Below are 12,358 nucleotides of genomic sequence, written 5' to 3'. Positions count from 1 at the left end.
TTATCACAAGGAAGAGACCAAAGGCGTATAATATTCTACAAAACATTCCTCAAGATAAGGAAAAGAAAGGAAGAGCAGCTTAGTGGGCCCAATAAAAGAGGGAGTGGGTGTTCCATTCACTGCAAGGCCATGAGGGTGCAGCACAACTCTAGAGAAGAACATGGAAATCTTGTTGATTATGAAGGTTTCTCTCTCACAACTGTGTGTGAAAATGACAGAGATACACAGAAGCTGAATGGGAAACATCATTAAAAATGCTGAATATTGGGGGGGACAAGATGGCGGCGCCAGGGGAACACTGCTTTTGAGGAGCAGGACAACATTTTCCGCACAGCGACCAAGAGACTGAACTCTGGGCCCTAAAACAACAGCAATTGTGTTTTCCAGGTCAGAGGGAACCCACACAGTATGGGAATCAGTCAGGACCACTCTCAGGCCACCCAGCCAGAACCTGAAAGAGATCCCGGGTCCCGCAGGCACTAGGTCCCCAGACCAGTGCCACACGCCTGCGTGTCCTGATCACCTTCCCAGGCTGAACGGTGGGCACAAAAACACCAGAGACTGGGAGTCCCAGTCGCGAGAAAAACCCACGGGGAAGGAAGGCAGTGGGGACTGGCCACGGGTCACTCAGTCTTTACCTGGAAAAAATCTCACAGACCGATGGGTACCCACTGCCATCACTGAACTGGGCTAAAGCCGCCAGCATGGAGAGTGGCTGTGCGCCTACCTCTCCAGCACAGACTGAGCTGAGTGCCCCAATGCAACAGAGACTGGAATCCTGGTCGGGAGAGGGCCCCACAGGGAAGGAAGGAAACAGTGCTGACTTGGGCCACCCAGGCTTTGCCTGGGCAAGGTCTCACAGACCAGTGGGTACGAGCCACCATCACTGAACTGGGCCCAAGCCTGGAGCACAGAAAGTTGTTGGGCACCCAGCTCTCCAGCACAGACAGAGCTGTGCATCCCAGGGCAACAGAGACTGGGAGTCCTTGTTGGGAGTAAACCCCACAGGGAAGGAAGAAAACGGGGACTCAAATTAGTTCATGCAGTATATCCCTGGGAAAGGTCCCACAGACTAGCAGGCAGGTACACATGTTGCCAGCCCAGAGACCTGCTTTGTACCAACTATTCCTCACAGAACTGTGTGCCCAAGGACACCAGAGACTTGGAGTCACTGTTGGGAGAAATCCTCACAGGGAACGAAGCAAAGGGGATGAACTTAGGCTATCCAGTATATTCCTGGAAAAAGTCCCACAGATTGGCCCAACCCAGGGACCTGCTGTGCACCAGATAGTCTGCTGTTACCAGGAGAGCAGTACTCATTCACCACAGATTACTGCTTGAGTACTGGGGCATAGAGCCCCAACCTCAGACCTACAAAAGCCCGGGATCCTCAAGATCAACCCCCAGATACTGCTCCAAGAGGCAACCAGTTATCCTTAACAAAACTGACCAAACCAAGGGACACACAGGTTACAGCAGCAGCTCACTAAATTTATAGCAAGAAACCCAGAAGCAGGGCAGCTGTCTCCAGGACTTCCCTGGGTGAGAGGAGAGCCCTCTCAACTTAACAAGGACCACAGTTACCACTCAGGTCTCTATGCCTGAGGTGAACTGTGGCAACTCTTGAAAAACACCAGCCATACAGTGACTGTACCCAAAAAGCTGAGGAGGCTTCCTTCAGGAAAAACCATGTTCCTGCCAAGGGGATTCTCTCCACCACAGGATTCCAGGAACCACCAGAAACTAACTCCAAACACCTATGATAGCCCAAAGGGTAGAGGCCAGTATAAAAGCTCAACCAACAAAAGACAGAGCAATATGGCATCTCCAGAACCCAGTTATCCAGGGGCAAGTAGCCCTGGATACCCCAGCATAAATGAAATTCAAGAAGATGACCTAACATCTATGCTCATGAAGAGGATAACATAGGAAACAAATAAAATGCGTAAAGACCTAAAGAAAGATAAACTCAAACAGATTATGGCCATCCGTAAAGAAATAAAGGAAGATAAAAACAGATAGATTATGGCCATCTGTAAAGAAATAGAAGAAGATAAAGCAAAACAGATTATGGCCATTCGTGAAGAAATACAGGAAGTTGCAGCCAAACAGTTTGTGGCCTTTAGAGAGGAAATACTTAAATCACTGAAAGAAATAAAAGAAACAGGATTGTTCAAACAAACAGCTGAAGGAATTGAAGGAAAAACAGGAAAATACAGTCAGACAGGTGAAGGAAATCAACAAAATGGCTCAAGACATGAAGATAGAATTGGAAAAATTAAAGAAAACACAAATGGAGGAAATTGTGGAGAGAAAGAATGTAGGGAAGAAAACAGGAACTACAGAGGTTAGCATAACCAATAGACTACAAGAGATGGAAGAAAGAATCTCAGGTGTAGAATATACAATGGAAGAAATTGATGTATCTGTCAAGAAAATATTAAATCTAAAAAATTCCTGATACAGACCGTCCAAGAAATCCAAGACACCATAAAAAGACAAAACCTAAGAATAATAGAAATAGAGGAAAAAGAAGATTCCCTTCTCTGCCAGAGCCAGCCGGGCAGAGTTGAACGGTTCTTGAGTTGGGCGTGAGGATTAAAATTAATAAAATAAACATACAGCACACAGGAAACTTTTTAAAGGTCCAGACTCGACAGCCATGGCAAAAGGCAGACTGCTGCAGCAAGCAGCGTCAGCAGCAAGCCTCAAGTCTCTGCCTGCCTCCTCTGTTGCCAGCCTTCTGACCACTTTATTATTTGAGGAGTTACTTTTTGCCAGTAGAACATCTCAGAACAATAGGTTAATTTGCACAAGGAGCTAGAGGAAGAGGTGTGGCCCTCACAAGCTATCCCACCTGCTGTCACAAACAAAAGGAGATGAAATGATTTACAAGCTCTCTGCCGCTAGTAAAGGCCTGCTAAAAGCCATCTCTCCACTGAGATTTAAATATCAAAGCTGGCCACTTGGAGTCACCGCTCCTTACACTCCTCCAAGGCCCAGAAAGTATTTTCAACAAAATCATTGAAGAAAATGTCCTCAACTTAAAGGAGAGGCCAATAAGAATACAAGATACCTACAGAATACCCAATAAATTAGACCAGAAAAGAAAATCCTCCAGCCACAAAATAATCAAAACCGTAAGTATACAGAACAAAGAAAAAATACTAAAAGCTGCAAGGGAAAAAGGCCAAGTAACATGTAATGGCAAACCCATTAGAATCACACCTGACTTTTCAAGAAAGACTATGAAAGCCAGAAAGGCCTGGACAGATATCATGCAGACCCTAAGAGAACACAGATGTCAGCCAAGGCTACTAAAGCCAGCAAAACTCTCAATTTTCATAGATGAAGAAAACAAGATATTCAATGACAAAAACAAATTTCAACAATACCTACACACAAATCTAGCGTTACAGAAGACACTAGAAAGGAAAATACAATCAAGAAAACTAGCTACTTTCAAGAAAACACAGGAAACAATTAACCTCACTACAGTAAAACAAAAAGCAAACAAGCTCACAACCTCATGACCACAGCTAACATCAAAATCAAAGGATCTAACAGCCACTGGTCATTAATCTCTCTCAACATCAATGGACTCAATTCTCCAATAAAAAGACACAGACTAACAGAATGGATGTGTAAACAAGACCCAGCAATCTGTTGCATACACCTAAGTCACAAAGATAGACATTACCTGAGGATAAAGGGTTGGAAGACAGCTTTCCAAGCAAATGGACCCAAGAAGCAAGCAGGAGTAGCCATTCTAATATCTGATAAAATAGACTTTCAACCAAAATAAATCAAAAGAGATGGAGAATGACACTTCATACTCATCAAGGGAAAATTCCACCAGGAAGACACCACAATCCTGAACATCTATGCCCCAAATACAAGGGCCACCACATTTGTAAAAGAAACATTGATAAAACTTAAACCACACATAGATCCCCACATATTAATAGTGGAAGACTTCCACACACCACTCTCAACAAAAGACAGGTCAACAAAACAGAAATTAAACAAAGAAACAATGTCTCTGACAAAGGTCATGGATCAAATGGACCTAACAGACATGTACAGAACCTTACACCTGAACACAAAAGAATTTACCTTCTTCTCAGCACCTCATGGAACCTTCTCCAAAAGAGACCATATAGTGGGTCATAAAGCGAGCCTCAACAGATACAAGAAGATTGAAATAATCCCTTGTATCCTATCTGATCACCATGGAATAAAGCTGGACCTCAACAACAGAAATAGAAAAAAGCCTACATACACATGGAAACTGAACTTGCTATTAAATGACAGCTGTGTCAGGGAAGAAATAAAGAAAGAAATTAAAGTCTTCCTAGAATTCAAGGAAAATGAAGGCACAACATACCCAAACTTGTGGGACACAATGAAAGCAGTGCTAAGAGGAAAGTTCATAGCACTAAGTGCCTTCAAGAAGAAATTCAAGACAGCTCATTCAAGCAACTTAATGGCTCACTTGAAAACCTTAGAAAAAGAAGAAGCAGACACACCAAAAAGGAGTAGACGGCTGGAAATAATCAAACTCAGGGCTGAAATCAATTAGAAACAAATAAAACAATTCAAAGAATCAGTGAAACCAAGAGCTGGTTCTTTGAGAAAATCAACAAGATAGACAAACCCTTAGCCAAGCTAACTAAAAGGCAGAGAGACACCATCCAAATCAACAAAATCAGAAATGAAAAGGGGGACATAACTACAGACACTGAGGAAATCCGAATGATCATTAGGACTTACTTCAAAAGTCTATATGCCACAAAATTTGAAAATCTAAATGAAATGGGCAATTTTCTTGATCGATTTGACTTACCAAAGCTGAATCAGGACTAGGTAAATCAATTAAATAGTCCTATATCCCCCAAGGAAATAGAAGCGGTCATCAAAAGTCTCCCATCCAAAAAAAGGCCAGGACCAGATGGTTTCAGCGCAGAATTCTACCAGACCTGCAAAGAAGAGCTAACTCCAATTCTCTTCAAACTATTCCACAAGATAGAAACAGAAGGAACACTACCAAACTCATTTTATGAAGCCACAATCACCTTGGTACCTAAACCTCACAAAGACCCAACAAAGAAAGATAATTTCAGGCCAATCTCCCTTATGAACATTGATGCAAAAAACTCAACAAAATACTTGCAAACCGAATACAAGATCACATCAAAGATATTATACACTATGACCAAGTAGGCTTCATCCCAGTTATGCAGGAGTGGTTCAATATATGGAAATCCATCAATGTGATCCACCATTTTAATAAACTGAAAGAAAAAAACCACATGATAAACTCCATAGATGCTGAAAAAGCATTTGACAAAATCAAACATGTTTAAAGTCTTGGAGAGATCAGGGTTACAAGGCACATATCTAAACATAGTAAAGGCAATATACAGCAAGCCTATAGTCATCATCAAATTAAACGGAGAGAAACATAAAGAAATCCCACTGAAATCAGTGACAAGGCAAGGCTGCCCACTCTCTCCATATCTCTTTAACATAGTTCTGGAAGTCCTTGCTAGAGCAATAAGACAGTTGAAGGAGATCAAGGGGATACAAATTGGAAAGGAAGAAGTCAAATTATCTCTATTTGCAGATGATATGATAGTATACGTGAGTGACCCCAAAAATTCTACCAGGGAACTCCTACAGCTGATTAACACCTTCAGCAAAAGTGGCTGGATAAAAAATTAACTCAATAAATCAGTATCCCTCCTGTATACAAAAGACAAAAGGGCTGAGATAGAAATTAGGGAAATAACACCCTTCACAATAGCCACAATGACAAAAAATACCTTGGAGTAATCCTAACCAAGCAAGTCAAAGATTTGTATGAAAAAAATTTCAAGTCTCTAAAGAAAGAATTAGAAGAAGATATGAGAAGATGGAAAGATCTCCAATGCTCATGGCTTGGCAGGATTAGCATAGTAAAAATGGCCATCTTAACAAAGGCAATCTACAGATTCAATGCAATTCCCATCAAATTACCAACACAGTTCTTTACAGAACTGGAAAGAAAAATTTTCAACTTCATATGGAATAACAAGAAACCCAGAATTGCTAAAACAATCCTCTACAATAAAAGATCTTCTGGAGGTATCTCCATCCCTGATCTTAAGCTGTACTATAGAACAACAGTTTTAAAAACTGCATGGTACTGGCATTGAAACAGAATGGTAGATCAATGGAACCAAACAGAAGACCCAAAAATAAACCCACACACTTATGGACACCTGATCTTTGACAAATATACCAAAAACATATAATGGAGAAAAGATATCATCTTCAACAAATGGTGCTGGTCTAACTGGATGTCTACATGCAGAAAAATGAAAAGAGATCCATACTTATCACTCTGCACAAAACTAAAATCCAAGTGGGTCAAAGACCTCAACATACAACCAGACACATTAAATCCATTAGAGGAAAAAGTGGGGAATACCCTAGAACTCATTGGTACAGGAGAAAACTTCCTGAACAGAACACCAACAGCACAGGCTCTAAGAGCAACAATCAATAAATGGGACCTCGTGAAGCTGAAAAGCTTGTGTAAAGCAAAGGACACCATCATCAAAACAAAGCGACTGCCTACAGATTGGGAAAGAATCTTCACCTACCCTATATCTGATGGAGGGCTAATATCCAGTATATATAAAGAACTAAAGAAGCTGAAAAGCAGCAATCCAAATAATCCAATTAAAAAATGGGGAACAGAGCTAAACAGAGAATTCTCTGTAGAGCAATATAGAATGGCAGAGAAACACTTAAAGAAATGCTCAACGTCATTAGACATCAGGGAACTGCAAATCAAAATGACCCTGAGATTTCACCTTACACCTATCAGAATGGCCAAGATGAAAAGCTTGAGTGACAACATATGCTGGAGAGGCTGTGGAGAATGGGAACCCTTCTCCACTGCTGGTGGGAATGTAAACTTGAATAACCACTCTGGAAATCAATCTGGCACTTTCTCAGACAACTAGGAATAGTGCTTCCTCAAGATCCAGCCATACCACTCCTAGGCATATATCCAAAAGGGGCTCAAGTACACAATAAGGACATTTGCTCAGCCATGTTTGTAGCAGCTTTATTTGTAATAGCCAGAAGCTGGAAACAGCCCAGATGCTCCTCAAATGAAGAATGGATGCAGAAATTGTGGTACATCTACACAATGGAGTATTACTCTACATTGAAAAATAAGGAAATCATGAAATTTGCAGGTAAATGGTGGGACCTGGAAAGGATCATCCTGACTGAGCTGTCCCAGAAGCAGAAAGACACACACAGTATATACTCACTCATATGGACATGTAATATAGGATAAACATACTAAAATCTGTATATCTAAAGAAACTAATCAAGAGAGAGGACCCTGACTAAAATGCTCAATCCCCATTCTGAAAGGCAAAGAGGAAGGACATTGGAAGAAGAAGAAAACAGGAAACAAGCTATAAACCTGTCATGGAGGGCCTCTGAAAGGCTCTGCCCTGCAGACTATCAAAGCAGATGCTGAGACTTATTGCTAACTGTTGGGCAGTGTGCATGGAATCTTATGTAAGAAGTGGGAAACAGTAAGATCTGGAGAGGACAGGAACTCCACAAGCAGAGCAATAGAACCAGAAATTTGAACACAGGGGTCTTCCCAGAGACTTATACTCCAGTCAAGTACCATGCATGGAGATAACCTAGAACCCCTGCACAGATGTAGCCCATGGCAGTTTAGTGTCCAAGAGGGTTACATAGTAATGGGAAGAGGGACTGCCTCTGACACAATCTGATTGGCCTGCTCTTTGATCACCTCCCCATGAGGGGGGAGTAGCTTTACCATGCCACAGAAGAGGACAATGCAGCCACTTCTGATGTGATCTGATAGACTAAAATCAGAAGGAAGGAGAGGATGACCTCCCATCAGTGGACTTGGGGAGGGGCATGCTTGAAATAGGGGGTGTGAGGGTGGGATCAGGAGGGGAGGAGGAAGGGGCTTATGGGGGGATACAAAGTAAATAAAGTGTAATTAATAAAAATTATAAAAAAGTAAAAAAAAATGCTGGGTATTATAGTAATAGGTGTGTGTAGGCTTGACCAAGCTTACTAATAATTATTATTTCCAACCCACAAGTGCTTTATCACCTCACAGACTTTTGGAGGAAAATGAGACTATGTTCACAGAGTCCACAGAGTGAGGGCTTGAGGAGGAAAATGGAAGTAGAAAATCACGGTATCTTTCCTCCACACTTGAATGTTAGTTGGGTTTCATTCCTTTTCCTTACAGTCAGTCCTTCAAAGTGTGGGTCAGCCAGCATGATCGTCATTTAAATACTTTTGGTGAGTAGTGCTCGAAGTGATCTTCTTAGAACTTTTGTAGCATGCAAATTCTCTCTTTGGACATGTTCTCAATCTGCGTTGAGTGGGGTTATTCAAGAACATAGCATCATGCCGCAGATCATGAGGATATGTGCTTAAAACCACTACAAGATCTAATATAGTATTACATTAATATTTGTCAAATAAAGTGGGACTGAGAGCAGAAGTACAGTGTTATTACTAGTAGCTTGAAGCACAGCAGCACACTGAAACCTCTGACATTTAAGATTTCTTCAAAGCTCCTTCTGCCACCATCTTGGTCCTGTGTTCTCTGAACAAAATGCTGGTGAAGCCACAGAAAATGTCCCTGCTACAGAGCAGGAGTTGCCGCAGCCTCAGGCTGAGACAGGGTCGGGGACAGAATCTGACAGTGACGAAACGGTTAGTGAGAGAGCTTGAGGAACAAGACTCCACACAGACAACCACACATCAAGCCCAGCTGGAAGCAGCAGCTGAAATGGATGAATGACAGGTCAGCAAAGCAAAGCAGAGTCGGAGTGAAAAAAAGGCAGGGAAGACTGTGCCCAAACTGGGTCTTCCGCAGGTTACAGGGTTACTCTTGAGTAACTCCAGAAACCTAAAAATATTCTCTTTGTCATACAAAACCAGAAGTCTACAAGAGCCCAGCTTCGGATACCTACATAGTTTTTGGGAGAGGCCACGACTGATGATTTGTCTCAGCAAGCACAGTTAGCAGCTGCTGAGAAATTCAAAGTTCAAGGTGAAGCTGTTTCAAACATTCAAGAAAATACTTTAGACTTCAGCTGTACAAAAGGAGAGGAGAGGAAGAGGTAGATGAAACAGGTGTGGAAGTTAAGGACATAGAATTAGTCATGTCACAAGCAAGTGTCTCGAGAGCAAAGCAGTTCTGTCACAAGCAAGTGTCTCGAGAGCAAAGCAGTTCTAGCCCTGAGAAGAAACAGTAATGATATTGTAAATGCTTTTATGGAATTAATCTAACTATTTGACAGCAAGGACATCCCTTTTGGTGTTTGAAAAGTGGAACTACAACTTGATTTGAAATTTGTACCATTTCTATCACTGATAAAGTTATGGCTTCTTGTTGGATGAAAAAAATTCCTCAAGTACTACATATGCAAACCTAATTTTACGATCATATACACATGCCTGTGCGTGTATACTTATATAAAGGTAGGTCACAAGATTAGAAACAAGATCATGAGGTGAGTTCTTAAATGAGATGGAAAGCAGGGGGCCTAACCTAATACATGTAATAGGAAGGAGTAGCCAGGACTAGTGGGAGAAGAAAGAAAACAATGGGGGATAAGGAGGGACCTAGGAGAAGGATCTGGGGAACAGAGCACTGTGCCACAAGCACATAGAGGTAACATCATGAAAATCATTATTGTGTATGCCATCCAGAACAATTAATTAAAAAAAATTAAAAAATAACATCTTCAGGGGGTTGGAGGAGTTGTTTTTTTTTTTTTTTTCTTTTCTTATCTTAATATAAATTTAAGCATAAAGGCTACTGGAATTAAGTCAGTCATATTTGCAATGATATTATGTTCTGTTATTATTGATAAAATAGTTTGCACAGGAATCGGTATGGTATCGAAAGGTTGTTAAGGTTATTTTTATAAAACTGTGGTTGGTTCTCAGTTACTCTCTTAGCCTGGCCATCATACAATAATTGAGACTTGGTGTAGTCAGTCACCAGAAACCTAGACAATGTCATAGCACTAAGAAGCTGCAGTGACAGAGAACGATGAGTGAAGAGCAAGGATAGGTTTGCCTCCAGCCACTTTTCTCTCTTTTGGCAAGAGTGAGCCTGGTAGTTAAATGATGTTCAACCCATTCAGCTTGGCTAGAAACTTAGTTCATGAAACAACAAAATCAGTTATTTAAAGTCCCTCAGTAACTCAGCAGTAAAGATGCTTTATTCCTAGAGATGTGACTGAAACAGCTTTGTGGGAGAACCTGTGAATTATTGAAATGGCGGGAGCAGCAGGCACTTACCTAATTTGTGCTTGATGATGAATGGCAGGGATTTAGAGATTAATATCTTTCTTTCAGACTTATTTTCTGTTAAATGAAGATATAGACACTATTATTTGAGTCTGACTAGAATGGAAAATATCTTTCCAGGGTTTATTAGCCTTCCAGCTGTGAATGTAATAAAACAACATTTTGCAAATTAATGTTTGTTTTCATTCTTATGGTTTTGGCAATTGTTTTCTATTCTAAGGAATAGATGGGAAGGTGTTGATTTGGAAATAAATTACCTCTGTTATCAACAGTTGAAGACATTAATATGTAGCCAATATGTCCTATAATGTGACAAAACTGTGACTTTAGGGGAATGTCTCACACTATTAGTAATGCCATTTACATGGTTACATAGCAGGAGAAAACTTTTACTCTTACTTTCAGAGCATTGTTTTTAAAATTTTATTTTATTCTAGTTCTCTTTGCCTTGGGTTTGACATGCATTCATGTGACATTTTCTTCATTGCTGACACACTGTGAAAACATTCTAATTTTTAAAATGTTTTGAAATCTTGGTCAGCTTAACAGAATCATCACCAAATCAGAGGAGTTGTTTTAAATTATAATTTGAAATTCAAAGATGCAGTCTAAAATATCATCTTACAACTAAGTGACCTAAACCCCAATTTTCCATACTCTACTATGTCTTGTGTTTCTGAGACCTACCACAGGCCATGTGTACTGAGATGTTCCCTACATGTGTGAAAGCACATATGGATGAATGAACCAAAGGTTTGGTCAAGGAAACTTAAGAGTCAAAGTCACTCCCTGTTCTAGTTAGGATTATGATTGATGTGATGAAACACTATGATCAAAAGCAACTTTCAGAGGGAAGAGTGTATCTTATATTCATCTGATGTAATTGTTGTCTCAAATGCTTACTCCTCTGTCTGCTAAGTAGGCCTAGTCCTGGAAGCTTTTAGCCTCTGTATAATCTAATCTAGGTCTAGAATGCTTTCAGCCTTTGAGACTTACTGCTGACTAAACTCACCCTTTCTATTTCTTTCTGAACTCTGGCTGACTGGTTCACTTTGAAGAATTTAAGTTAGCCAATGAAGAGTTTAAGTTAGCCATTATATAGCTCCATTTTGAAATTAAGATTTTGACTGGGAACTGAATTCAGGTAACAGGAAATATCACAGAATGTACACCTGACAGAAAACAAAGTTAACTCTCCTAGCAACAGCCTCCAGGAAATAGAACAGAATAAATGCTTCATAGAAAATAGAGACAAACTCCCTGGCAATAATCATTGGTAATCGGTTGAGAATTGTGTGGGAAAATTCTCCCCAATGTTTCAGATATGGTTTAGAAAAATAGCCATTGTGATTATATGCCTTAGCCATTGTGATTGTGTGCCTCAGAAAAGGTCATCCCACCCTGCTAAACTTCACCCAATTCTGTAACGCCAAGACTTGTGCCCCCCTGCTTGCTGCCATGAAACCCCCTGCTCATAGACTTTCCCTTTAAAAATCCTGTTCACTCAGAGCTCAGGGTCCTGCTTCTCTACTGCTGTGTCAGAGACACTTGGGTCCCGAGTTTGATTGCTCTCATAATAAAGCTCTCTTGCAATTGCATTGAGTCATCTCCTGGTGGTCTCTAAGGGTCCCATGAACCTGGAATAACAACTTCAGATGTTCTGGCTCAAACTTCTCTCCAAGATGCCTGATTCAATCTGGCTTCTCTCACTTCTCACTGAATTGCCTTGCTTGTCCTCAAACTGACTCTAGCAATCTGTTCTGATCTTCTGGCTCCTTCTCATTCTCTGGCTCATTCTGTCTTCATCTATGTCTAGCTTGTTCTCTCTATAAAGTGTTTCTGTAAAACTCTCCCAGTAAAACTGCCTCCTCCTCCTCTCTTTCTGTGCTACTCTTTCTTAAGTCACCTCTCTTTTATCTCTCTTTTTGTGAGAGTTGGGCATATCCTATTCTGTGAACTCTTTCTCTGATTTCTC

At 40.8% G+C, this 12,358-nt stretch overlaps 1 pseudogene; it reads left to right on the top strand.

The window, feature by feature from the left end:
* Positions 1 to 9,354, top strand: part of LOC129667658 (nascent polypeptide-associated complex subunit alpha-like) — a 56,508-nt pseudogene extending 47,154 nt beyond the window's left edge.
* The last annotated feature ends 3,004 nt before the right edge of the window (positions 9,355 to 12,358 follow it).

This window comes from Psammomys obesus, unplaced genomic scaffold, assembly GCF_907164565.1.
Source record: "Psammomys obesus unplaced genomic scaffold, mPsaObe1.curated_primary_1811, whole genome shotgun sequence".
In the NCBI taxonomy this organism is placed as follows: Eukaryota; Metazoa; Chordata; class Mammalia; order Rodentia; family Muridae; genus Psammomys; species Psammomys obesus.
The sequence above is the reverse complement of the archived record's forward strand: the minus strand, read 5'-3'. Positions and strand labels throughout refer to the sequence as shown.